The following is a 14,073-nucleotide window of genomic DNA, read 5'->3' as shown; positions in this document are numbered from 1 at the left end:
GACTGAATACCAGGATTTACTTTGCTTCCAGGAGTATTAAGTGTATAATTGCAGGATGGATTGGTGCCACCCAGATAAAAGAACTCAGATGATGTGCAGATGTCAGGTGTCTACTGAACCTAAAAACAAACAAACAAACAAACCCAGAACAATTGTTGTGGTTTAACTTAGCGTGCAGCTCAGCACAATACAACTCACTCCCCCTTCCCAGTGGAATGGGGGAAAGAATTGGAAAAAAAACAACAAAGTAAAACTCCTGAGTTGAGATAAAAACTATTTCCTAAGACAGAAAAGAAAAAGAGAAATAATAGCAATGATTTAATATATATAAATATGTGTGTGCATAAATATATAAATAAATGTGTGTATTTATACACACGCATATATCTGTACATAAACACACACATAAACACACAGGTGCATGAGCAAGGGTTGCTCCGAAACTAGTACCTCCTATTCTATTATGTTGGCTCTCAACATCAGAGGTGAATATTGGTGATATGGCAGTAGAGGTTGAGTCTTCTCACCAAATATTCCATTATATTTTGTTGCTGTGTGACAGACAGCAGCAGAGGAGCAGTCTGACACAATGGTGTCAGAGCTGGAAGAGTTTATGAAGCAAAGGTGTATCACTGAAATCCTCCATGCAGAAAAAAATGGCACCCATTGACAGTTACCAATGCTTGTTGAACGTTTGTGGTGACCAAACAGCAGATGTGAGCACAGTGAGGTGATGACTGTTGTGTTTCAGCAGTGGCAAGAGTGATGTGAAAGATAATCCACATTCTGGATGGCCATGCAGAGTTGTCTCTCCATGAAATTTAACACATCTTGATCAGCTCATCCATGCAAATTGGCTAATGGTGGTGAGCGTGCTGAAAAAATAGTGTTTTGTAGCTGAGAATTTGTTCTATCAAATAGAGTTAGTTAGTGAGTTCTTTGTAACTGCTGTACATAGTTCCCATAGAAATAAGTAAGAAGTATTACTTTCAGAGCATCCTCTGTGTGTGTGGACCAACGTCCAGCTGGTGTAAATAGTGCTGGCCCACCCCGACACACTCCCCAAGTTTATACTTTCACGTGAAACCATATAGAATGGAATGCCCCTTTGGCCAGTCTATGTCAGCATCCTGGTTCTGTCCCCTCCCAGCTTGTTGTTCCCGCCAGCCCCTTCCTGGCAGCGCATCCCAAGATGCTGAAGTGTTCTTGGCTCTGTACAGTACTGCTTAACAACTAAAAGATCAGTGTGTTATCAACACTGTTTCCTCCTAAAGCTAAGACAGAGCACTGTACCAGACACTACAAAGAAAACTCTGTCCCATCTGAAACCAAGACACCAACCAATCTACCAAAAACTAATATGACAAAAACCCCTGCACAATACTGAGAATGCATTGTCCAACTGTGGCCTTAGAAAAGGTCTGAAGGCAAATAAATTTTAGGGGAAAAAAGAACAAAATATTCCCCTGGTAAGTGGAAGAGTAATTGGAGGAAATAGTGGGGATCAATGATATTAACACTATATCAAATGTTATGTATACATCCGGGACTTTATCAAACGTACCATGGTAAAGGAATGTATGTCTCTGACATAAATTTAAAGTATGTATGTACAGATAAGTATTACTAATCAGATTTTATTTAACCATAGTATATTTATGTTCAAAGTTTTACATATACGTGTGCATAAAGTAAAACCACACAAATTTCCCATCATTTACATTGTTTTCCACAACCAACAGGTACGTGAAGAAGTGATTAAAAAACACTGCAACTCAAAATAGATTATCAGTCAGTGACCTCATCTAAATGAATACCTGTGTTTCTGGAAGAATAGATTGCCTTTTTAAGAGGATGGAGGTAGTTTCTACTGTGACAAATCTTATCCCGATATCTAAGAAAGGCATAGCAGGAGCCAATTTATTGAGTGTAATTATTCAGTATGCAGGTAGCAGTAAATAACAAACATGAGCTTCTTAGAGCGTAGTCAGTAAAAGAAATACCTAATTACTGAGGATTTTTGCAAATCTCCTTTCAGGGCACAGAGTTGACATGCAGCTCCTAGGAACAATGCATCATTATCTGTTTTGGAAATGCTTTCGGCCAACAAATCAGCACTGGATATCTTGGCTGTATTTCTGTGATAGTGATAAAGAGGCAAACATAGCTGAATATGGATGACATAGCAGTATGACTTTGTGAAATATAAAAACTCATAATAACTCAACTAAATTGTTAATATAAATTAAAAGTTTATTATTATAATTAAAAGTTTCTGTTGCATTGTCCTCTTCTCTGTCTGTATAAGATTTATATTGGGTCAGTTACAGTATTTTGGCATCTGACAAATCATCAACTTCTAGACAGTTGCTGTTGTCAGAAACTGAATGAGCCTGAGATATAAGAAGGGTAGAAATGTTATTTGGTCTTTATAGTCCCTCCAAGAAGATCTTAATCATCTATTTACTGTGCTCTACAGCATACAGAGAAGGAGCCTAAATGTGCCTCAGAGAAATTTGGCTCATGAAGCATATAGAATGCTAATACTAATATTCCTTAATTTAAAATACTGTGTTCCCATTTTGTCTTCTTTGGCTGCTTCAGTGAGGTGACTCTTCTGGTAAGAGGTTAGTCCTTATCTCTTGCCCTCTTTATCTTAAGATAAGAAGACACTGGAAATAGACCATAACTGTTGTTCCTCTGAGAAAGAAACTTACTTTTGGAGTGGGTTCCTTCCTGTGCCTCCCTTTATAAATGTCTATCAACACTGAATTATCTTCCAAAGACCTGAAGACCGTTGAATTGTATTGTTTCAGGTTAATCCGACATAGATTTTTACCTCTAAATTATTATTATTATTATTATTATTTCCTTATGCATGCATTATGTGCATTAAGAGTACATTTTTCAATTTAGAATCATAATTCTTTTAAAGATATTTAATATCTTAGTACTGAAGTGTTATTCTAAGCACCTTTATTCTAAACGTCAAAGAAGTTTAAAGCAAGCACAGTGTTGGCAGCATCGCTTCAGTTTTGTGCTTCTTATTTCATATCCTTGAAATATATTCTTGAAACATATTCATGGCCTCTCAAGTATATTACCTGGATGTCTTGCTTAATTTTTGTCTTTTAGATTCTTTGGTAGATTTATGAAGAATTTATAAAGCTGGTAATCCTATAGGCAATGTCATCACATTGCCTAGTATTCTCAGAGCTTTATTTATAAAATGAAGTAATATGTTAATGGGCTAGTGAAGAGTCAAGCTGAATTTCTCCATATTTTATTATTTGTGTGCTGATATTTTTAATAGTGATAACCACTATTCTCATTCCAATTTTTTATTTAAAATTGGATTTAATCACATTTCCCTAAATGCAAATTCAACTTCTTCCTCCATCTTTATTGCCCATGCCATATCTTTCAGTTTCCAACATGGAATAATGGCTCAGCATTTTACTGACAGTCATTCAGTGGATTTCTAGGTGACTTGGATGTGTTATTGCATGACATTTCATCACCTTCATTCTGTCTCTTTTCTTGACATATATATTATGTAAGCTGCAGATTGGTGTCTTCCCATATCTTTTGCAGGTTTGTATTTCTTTCCTCCTACTACTATTCTTTGCCCTTTCAATTAATGGCTTTTCATGGTTCTCATGGTATGAGTTTAGTCCCTTTAGAACAAACGTACTCATGTTTACAATATTGATGCTATTGTATTTGTGTTACCTCCTCTGAGGATAGTACAATACTCTAGGGCTACTTTGTCATGGTTTGAGGAGTTTTTGTTTTGTTTCATTTTTGTGCATTGGATTAAGTTACAGCTTTCACTAGTATTTTCAAAGTGTCACTTTGCTTTTACTTGTTAAATTGCCTCACATCTATATCACAGCCTACAATCTTCTTAAAACCCTAAAGTCACAAAATTTGATCAGATTATGAAGTGCATCAGAAATAAATTCTAGGTATGTCTTTTTGCTCTTTCCATTTCCCCTTAAATGTCATTTTTTTAATATGATGTGCCCATAAAATGAGTATCAAAATTCTGTGTATTTAGGCGTAATCTGTCTTTTCCATGTCAGTCATAGACAGCACTGGATATCAAATATCGAGATCTTTGAATTCAGAAACTCAGATGCACTAATGTATCTGAGTTTCTATAACTGATTACTCTTAACATTGTCATACAGACCACAGTTTCCACTGTATTTCATTGACATTCAGCAGTATCAGTAGCAATTCAACCTTTTTGGTGTTTCTTGTACATTCTGAATACCCACTTGTACATAATCATTCTTTCCATAATCTTGTAGATCTTAGTGTTCTATTTTCGCTATTACATTTACAGTTTCTGTTCAGGATTCTCAAAATTGAATCCCTAGTCTTCTTCAGCTTCCACTCCAGCACACTTCATTTTCCACTGCATTTTCACCTATTACTCTCCCTACTTTTCATGAGATTTCCTCATAGCTAACGTGTAAAGGGATTTGAGGGGTTGCTGCACCTTTTCTTTTTCCCTTCCCCTTCCCCTTCCCCTTCCCTTCCCTTCCCTTCCCTTCCCTTTCCTCCCCTCTCCTCTCCTCTCCTCTCCTCTCCTCTCCTTTCTCTGTATTCTTTCTGCAGAAAAGGCACACAGATCTGAAGGAAGGAAAGGCAAAGTTCCCAAACTCTCAGGTAGGAAACATCAGCTGAGTCCAGAAAATTGTCTAAAAACTCACTGAATTCATGCTATGTATTATATTTAAAATTTTCAAATGCAAATATAACAGTCATCAAGAGAAATTTAAAAAAAAAACAAAAACATAAGGCTCATTCATACAAAAAATAAACTCAAGTATTGAGTGGAAGTCAGAATCATAATTTTCAAACGGTTTTGAGAGAGGAAGAACATTGAATATTTGACAGAAATTGCTGTCTCCAAAATTGCATGGCTATTTCTAATCCTCACAACAATCTTTTGTCTATTTCCACAATGGGAAATACTATTCTTCCCACAGAGTTCATTAATTTTAATTAAAAAATCAGTTTGAGAAAGAAAACAACACTTTTCGGCTGCTACATTTTGAAAACCACATTCTTACTTCTTGTTCGGAGTGGGTAAAGGAGACAAATTCAGTATCAGTATCATAAACCTTAATTTGCCTTGTTGTAAAGCCGGAGACATGGAATCATTCCAAATCAATATGGTGATGTTAGTTTATTATGTCCACGTATGCTTGTTCACACACAGCACCATCTGATGCTTATGTGTTAAGCAGAAATACTGGCATTAAGCTAAAGTTGTCACACAATTCAACAAGGTTTGAAAATAATTATGGCTGAGCCAATTTGGATTTGATCCCAACCCTTAAGGTTGTCACTTACACAATTTTCATAAAACTGAAACTTAAAAAAATAAAGCGCATATATTTAAAACTTTGGGTGGTTGCAGATGACACTATTTAATGACTTAAAATAGTGAGGAGTGGAGAATTATGGGTAAATGCTTCAAACGGTGGTCACCATCTCTGGATGTGTTCAAAAACCATTTGGATGTGGTGCTCAGGAACATGATTTAGCAGAGGGTTGTTAGAGTTAGGGTAGTATGGTTAGGTTATGGTTGGACTTGATGATCTTTAAGGTCTTTTCCTGAGCAATTCTATCATTCTATCATTCTAAAATTCGTATGTATTTTTCTTGAGCTAAATTCTGCAGTCTCAAAAAGTTTCTGTTCTTTCCCATCTTCCCTGTGGCAGCCAGTGAGGCTGGTTCCAGCCCTGCTCTCTGCCAGGGCATTGAAGACATGAGCAAAGTACACGACATCAAAAAGTATGTGAGCACTCCTTGCAGGGTGGGTGCTATTAAGCACAAAACGGGCAGATATGATCTTCTATTGTATTAGGATACCTTCATATCATTACACACTACCACACTACTACAGTCTGGAGTGAATGGCTATAAATGAGAGGCTGACCAACAATACTGTAACATCAGTGACATTCACACAGAGAATTTCTGTTAGGCACACAGTTTCAGGGGTGAAGCAGGATGGTGGTATAGGACTTCACATAAATTAAACAGAGGAACTAACACTTCTGGTTAGCTCCCACCTCACATTCTTCCTTCTGGAAATTCCTTTGTTTTCAGAATAATACCACTGCTTCTGATCAGTTCTTGGATTCTAAACGGCATTTCTGGAGAGCTAGATGTAGAATGCAACACAGCCAACGAGTCCATTCCCCTCAGACCCCAGACTTTTTCTGTTAACCTGTCTTCATGCAAAGGCCCCAGCATATGGCTCCCTGGCTTCCTCATGCACACTAAAGTTGTATCCATTTATGAAATAGTTCCTTCATTTTTCACACTGACGAGGCTCTTTTAACAGCTGAATCTTACTGAAAACAGGAAGACAGTTCCTAAGCCACATTTTGGAGATGAAAGGATGCGCAATGCAAGAGATCTGTAATGGTTCATCTCAAAATGAGCAGCACACTGCAGACATCTGTTGTCAGTGTGCCTCTGGATGCACTGCCTACAACCAAGATTCAGCAGCAGGGCACAAGCAGCAGCACTGGTGCCAGCAGTTGGCTGTCATCCCATTGTTGCACCAGAAAAATATTAAACTGTGGGATTATATATATATACTGTTTCTGTAAGTGATAAAGGAAAAGGGAAGATCTCGATGTACTGACAACTGAAAAGGAACTTAATTTTTGTTTGTTTGTTTTTATTTAAAAAAAACAATATCAACCACAAATGGCTGAAGCAAATGGGAAATTTGAAAAATACTGCAGGAAAGTTATGGGCTATTTATTATCAGGGCTTGTTCTGTACCTAGTCTGCATTCCTAACATATTCATCAACTCAAATCAATAAGGGTTTGGGATATGTAAAGAATCTGGGGCTGGGTTTAATTTTCATGCTAGTCAAAGTGATTTTTCTTCAATCTATCATGTACTGTATTTGACATATGGCTTTTCTCTCAATCGATAATTGACTGGTACGTGCTTTGTGCTCCGGTGAAGGTGGATTTAACCCACCAGATATCGTTGTGAGCTACTTTTGTCTTTTGAATGACAATTTATTTTTGTAATCTTTATTATACTATTATTTCTGCTAATTTTGCATTCTTCATCAGCTCATCGTTCTGTGGATCCATAACTGACGTTTTCTTTCAAATGAGCAAGTACCATCATACCTCCCAATAAGCTATGACAGCCTCCTTCATTCTCCACATTTCTCAGTGTGAAGGCAGATGGCGAAGGAAAAATACAAGACTGTGGTAAACAGACAAGAAAATGGTGAATCACTGCTTTTTCAGCAATGCTACCAGTGGATTTTCATTGCTCAGATAAAGCAGAGTAGCAGTTTGAGCAATCTACCTAACCACCCAGTGGAGTGATCCACATATTGAAAGAAAGTGTCACCTCCTATGAGAATTTTTTTCTCACCTAGGCTTATTCTTCTAGTTTTAAAGTCGTTTTGAAACTTGATTTTGTTTATATTGTTAGTTTATGAAAATGAAGGACCTTGATGAACAAAACTCCTAAACATAAGTCCTAATTAGCATACATGATTTTCTCAGTCTTCCAAAAACTTAACCACTTTGATTCTCTTTAGAATCTATTTTAAGTTCTTAAGATTGCTCACTGCAAGCCTCTCTTGGCTGTATTTCTGACTACAAGTTTCCATTTACTTTTATTTTTACAACTTCTTGTGTGACAGAGAAGCCAGATGAGAATCTTTTGCTGGCAGTTTTAAACCGAACAACATAGCAACTGGAGCTGCAGAGCACCACTTCTTGGCTAAAAACAAGTGGTGAGTGTACACTGTGGAGGAGGGAGTGGGAGGAAAGAGAGCTGCTAGGCCTCAAGCTTATATTTTTTTTCCAAATGTTAAGCTTGCATGAAGTTAATCTGATGGAAGTGGAGATTACAAGAAATAGGATGAGCCTAAACAGTTACTGATTCTCAAGGTATTAAAAATAAATAAATAACCACCACAGAAGACTATTTCTTTATTTAAGAGGAAGATCTGAACAATTTGCATGAAAGCGGTGAAAAGAGTATAACTCTATGCTCCTCTATAATAATAAAGTAACCTTGCTGGAATATTAAAATGATAATGGGGGAAAAATGATATTTAGAATTAGCCTCATTTTGCTCTCAACAAGCAATAGCTACCCTTCCTAATCTGCATTTCTACTTAAAGTCAGCTCAGAAAAAGTGAGGTGAGGAAAGGACTGGTATTTAGGATGAAGGAATTGCAGAACTTCTCCTGGTGACTGCCTTGTCCTGGTGTTTGCAGTGCTAAATGGGCCACAGGAAGGTGAAAGCCTGCAGGAGCAGAGTGCTGGAAACAGCCACTCTTATGGAATTGCAGTGACACTTCTTGTATTAGCTGCCTTGCCTGCTGGTAGGGGAAGTACTGACCATCCATAGTGTAGAAGCTGTAGCTAAGGCCTTCTAGTTGGCCTTCGAACTAAACAAAATATTCTATGTGTGCAGATGTATTTCAAGCCTTGACGTGATGTGTTCTGTAAATTCCCATGCATCCCATTTTTAAATGCAGAGTTCTGCAATTAATTTTGAGAACTGCTACGAAAGTAATGCCTCCTGTTTTATTATGTTGTCCCATTATATCAGAGATGGATGTTGGGCGGTGTGGCAGTAAGGGTTGAACCTTCCTACCAATACTCCATTACATTTTGTTGCTGTGCAGCATATGGCAGCAGAGGGGCTGGCTGACACAATGGCATATGAATCACAGAATCATACAATTGTTTGAGTTGGAAGCAACCCTCAAAAGTCATCTAGTCCAATTCTTCTGCAATGAACAGGGATACCTATAACTAGATTAGGTTGCTCGGAGCCTTGACCAGCCTGACCTTGAATATCTCCAGGGCAGAGCATCCACCAGCTCTCTGGGCAACGTGTGCCAGTGCTTCACTACCCTTACTGTAAAAAAAATTCTTCCTTATGTCCAATCTAAATCTCCCTCCCTTTAGTTTGAAACAATTTCCCCTTATCCTATCACAAGAGATGCTGCTAAATAGTCTGTCCTCTTCTTTCTTATAGCCCCTTTCTAGATACTGAAATCTATCACGGTCTTTCCTACCCTTCTCTTCTCTGGGCTGAACAGCCCCATCACTTTCTGCCTGTCATTGAATTCCTCCATGTGGAAGAAATGGCACCTGCTGACATTCACTGATGCTTGCTGGACATTGACGGAGACCAAACAGTGGGTGTAAGCAGAGTGAAGCAGTGAGCAGTGCATTTCAGTGGTGATGACAGCAACTGTGGAGAATTCATGAGAGTGGCATACCGGCTCTTGTTCATCCCTGGCAAAAATGCATAGCTAGTGGTGGTGACTATATTGAAAAATAGTGATTTTTAGCTGAGAATTGTCTCTATCACACAGTGTTATGGTGCTCTTTATATCTTCTGTAATTTTCATAGTAATAAATATGAAGCGTTACTTCCAGAGTGACCTAACATTCGCTCTAACATTGCAGTTAGAGACATTCTCGTAATACAGCAGAATAAAATGAACCAGCTTGCTCTCTCTAAATACCTTGCCATTTTGAGAAGAGTATGAAAAAATAAAAAATAAAAATCCCAAAAGCATGTCACATTAGAAATGCAATGAAAAAACAGCAACATCAATCCAGCCAATGAAAAATGCATTTCTGTTGACGCTTGAAGGCATATGAGATGTGTTAAAATATATGAATGAGGAAATGCACTCAGTCAGGAGTACAAATGACAACGATTAGAGGAAAGATTCAAAACATTGTGAAAGAAATTCCAATGGGCATCAACAGGCAGAACAAATACACTTTCTCAGAGATGATGTTTGGGAAGATTCACAGTAGCTCATTCGACCATATGAGATGATGATATATCAGGAGATAAACATTTTTACCAGCCCATCCTTTGCAGAAACAAAAAGGATATTGAAATTTGAAGTGACTCTGCCCATCTTCTTACATTTGAGTAAATCAGAAGCACTGAATTTTCTGTAAGTTACTACCTTACTCATATATTTTCCCTTGGTAAATCTACTATCTGTTGCAAAGAGTAGCTTCTACTTTGGTGTTTGGTATGTCATGTCATAATCTTTAAACAACATTTTGTTTTCTTGTATGGAAATAATGTTCTTCTCCACTCCTACAAAGACAATTTTTTTTCCCCATATTTTTAAAGTTTCCTTCTTCCTCTCTCTTTTTTTTTTTTCTTCTCATTAACTCTTTGTGCTCTTTGTGGCACAGCCAGTACTAAACCACTAACAAGAAATTAAAGGCTTTCTTCTGTTGCACAGTGCCAGTTCACTGTGTTGACCGAATATGAAGTAGCTCTTGTCTGGTAATGTACTTCCCATTTTTGGCACAATTTAACTTTAGAATCTAACTTAAACCAAAAATGCTGGCAGCAGTGATCTCAGCCCATGCATAATCCAGACCCTAAGCCCATTCAGGGGAAGAAGACTGAACTGCTGCCTCAGTACTACTGCCGTTATCACAGGGTCTAGTCCTGAGACACTGCGCAATGGAAGAAGCCCCACAGACATCAGCATCTTATTTCACAGATGATTTTCTTAATGGTTGCAAGACTAGAACCTTCTCAGGAGCCCTTTACCACATGGCTCTTCCTCTGCAAATTATTGACAGTAGAGGCAAGTGGTGGCTTAGTTCATATGAGACACTGGAGGGAGGGCTAGGGTTCAGAAAGACCTGGGTAGAATGGAGTCTAGGGTCTGATTAAAACCTCACAAAAATCAAGAATGCAAATACAGATAATCCCATGCATGAGAACAAGCTGGGGGCTGACCCATCTCTGTGGAAAACCATCTTGGTGGTGAAGGATCTTGAAGTTCTGGTGGACAACAAGCTAACCATGAGCCAGAAGTGTGCCCTTGCTGCCAAGAAAACCACTGGCATCTTGGGGGAGCATTAAAAAGAGCAAAAGGGAGGTGATCCTCCTCCTCTGCTCTGCCCTGATGATGACACGTCTGAAGAGTATGTCCAGTTCTGGGCTCCTCAGTTCAAGAAAGACAGGAAACTGCTGGAGAGAGTCCAGAGGAAGGCCACAAAAACCATTAGGGGTCTGGAGTATCTCCCGTTTGAGAAAGGCTAAGATCTGGGACTGTTCAGGCTGGAGAGGAATAAGAAGGGAACCTTATCAGTGTGTGCAAATTTAAGGGAGGGTGTCAAGAGGACAGGGCTAGGCTCTTTTCAGTGGTGCCCAGAAAAAGTAATGTGTACAAACTGAAACACAGGCAGTTCTCTCTGAACATAAGGAAAAACTACTGTGAGAGTGACAGAGAGGTTTTAGAGTCTCCTTCTATGGAGTTATTCAAAACCTGCCTGGATGCTTTCCTATGCAACCTGCTCTAGGTCTCCTTTCTTGAGAAGAGCTGAATTAGGTGATCTCCAGAGATCCCTTCCTACCTCAGCCATTCTGTATGACTCTGTGACTTTTGAGGCCATATCTGGAGTGATCTGTCCAGAATTTTGGCTCTCCAGTACAAGAATGATATTGACATACTGGTGCTAGTCCTGCACAGGTCAATGAGGAAGATCAGAGCACATGGCACAAAGAAGAATCTGGGAGTTGGGCTTGTTCAGCTCAGAGAAAAGAGGGCTTTGGAGAACTTATTGCTTCCTGACCAGTGGACACAAAATGATGGTTCCAGACTGTGAAGAAGAGGTGATAGGACAAAAGGCAAAACAAAAAGGATGTAACACAAGAAATTATAATTAGATATTTGTAAAAGCTTTTCACTAGTGGGGTGTTGAAACATCACTGTGCTATGTCCCAGGATAGTTGTGGCATCTCCACCCTTGGAGATGCTTATGCCTCAAGAGGACATGGCCCTGGACAAATTGATCTGATCACACCTGTATTGAAGTTGGGCTGGATGACCTCTGAGGGTCTCATTCCAGCCTAGGTTATTGAGTCTGCAAGAGATATAAAAAGCACCAAAAGAAAAATAGGAGGTAGGAAAGTAAATAAGAGAAAATACTCAAAGGACAAGCTGGAGAAAAAAACAAAAACAAAAACAAAAAAACAGAGAAAAGCAAGGTATAGTCTAAAACTAAGCTGCTACAATGTTTACTTTTATAACATTTTTAAGTATCTTACAAAAAAAACTAGGTTGGAAATGCTATTAATCAGAATTATTCTATTTTAAAATGCAAATATAACAGCATATTGTACCAAAAATACTTTTGTCCCAAAGTATATCTTTTAGAAATGAAAAGGGTTAGCTGACTTTAATTCATCTGTTTCTAGATAGGTACTGCATAAAGATTAATGTTGACATACTAAATTAGTATATGAGCATGCTCTGTGTTTGCAGAGGATCCTTGCCTCTCCAAAGAGGTAAAGCAGGTATTCAATACCTCTTAGAAACTTTGTGATTTTTTTAATTGCATTTTACCTCCATACTAACTTGTTTGCTGATGCAGCACTATTAATTCTGCTACTAAAGTCTTTGTGAGAAGAGCACACGAGTTTTTCTCATAAACTATACTGAACATCTCTGAAAGATTTGGAGATGGTTTTATAAGAGGAATTCCATGTACAGAATTATCAAGAATTATCTGAACGGTTCACTAGTGGTAAGAGAAACATGGGTGCTTTGAAATTCATATTTGGGAATAGTCAACAAGTTTGTAATATTTTACATGTTTAAAACATGCCTGTAACTGATTTCCTTTATCAGTAGGAGCTCCAAGTCTCAATGCAGGTAAGTTATTCTGGTGCTTCAGAAATGGGTAATTTCTCCAGTGCACACTGTGTGAAATTACACTGACCCACAACTTAGCCTTCAGCAAAAGTTAGGCCATCGTAGTGACACACAAGAGACCTTTGTCACTTGAAATAATAGTTTCAGTAGCTGTTTCTTCTTTAGGCCAACCACCCAGGGAGGAAGGGCAGAGATTTTCTAGTTGATTTCATACCCATTAACCAAAGGAAAAAGATAGTCACAGTACTCGGAAATTCAAAGACAAATTTCTGAAGCAATGGCGCTTGTTATTTTGTTACTAACAGTACTATTTCAGTTCCTTCATGCTGCCTTTTCTTTTTTGCCTCTGTTCACTTAATCTTTGCTCACACTCTCACGCTGTCTCTGCTTCCTTCTTTCCAGCCCTCTGTGAAATCCAGGCTGCCTTTTTTCAGCAATTCGGCCTTGATACCTGACTGTGCCTTAGAACCAAGCAGTCCCACCACTTCTGTTCCCACTGCTGTTATTCGAGCAGAACATCTATGAGGTGAGGAAATCTTTCTGCTCTTTCTCATATTCCAAGTGGGCTCTCCCGGGTCCTTCCAGGACAAACAGGTGGCCAGAATAATAGAATAGAATCACAGAATCATTAAGGTTGAAAAAGACCTCTAAGACCATCTAGCCCAACCATCAGCCCATCTCACCATGCCCACTGCCCATGTCCCTCAGTGCCACATCCACACGTCTCTTGAACACCTCCAGGGACGGTGACTCCACCACCTCCCTGGGCAGCCTGTGCCATTGCTTCACCACTTTGTGAGAAGAGATTTTTCCTAATATCCAACCAGATCCTCCTCTGGCACAGTTCGAGACCTTATCCTCTCATCTTATTGATGTTATCTGGAAGAAGCAGCCAATCCCCACCTCACCATATCCTCCTTTCAGGTGGTTGTAGAGAGCAATAAGGTCTCCCCTGGGCCTCCTCTTCCCCAGACTGAACAATCCCAGCTTCCTCAGCCACCCTCCATAAGACTTGTGCTACAGACCCTTCACAACTTTGAATGCCCAGGCTGGATCATGCCATAGCATTCAATTGCTGATACACAGCTCATACAGACATAGCAGCTTTCAACAGAGTACAGTGTGCATGGCATGTTGGTTGTGGTTGTTTTTGTATTTTGGGGTGGTACGTCAGCTTTCTTCTCAGAGAGAAATTTATTGAATTTATTTTTTCTTTTTCATACACAGTGAATACATATATTTCTCAGCCTCACTATGATTGAACTTCATCTAGAACTTAAAATCAACCTGAGGCAGATATCTTGCAGAGGCAACTTCAGCCCTAGCAGCGAGGGTTTAATT

Source organism: Lagopus leucura, unplaced genomic scaffold, assembly GCF_019238085.1.
Source record: "Lagopus leucura isolate 7727_CA_CO unplaced genomic scaffold, USGS_WTPT01 Super-Scaffold_100001, whole genome shotgun sequence".
Taxonomy (NCBI): Eukaryota; Metazoa; Chordata; class Aves; order Galliformes; family Phasianidae; genus Lagopus; species Lagopus leucura.
Note: the sequence above shows the minus strand (reverse complement) of the source record.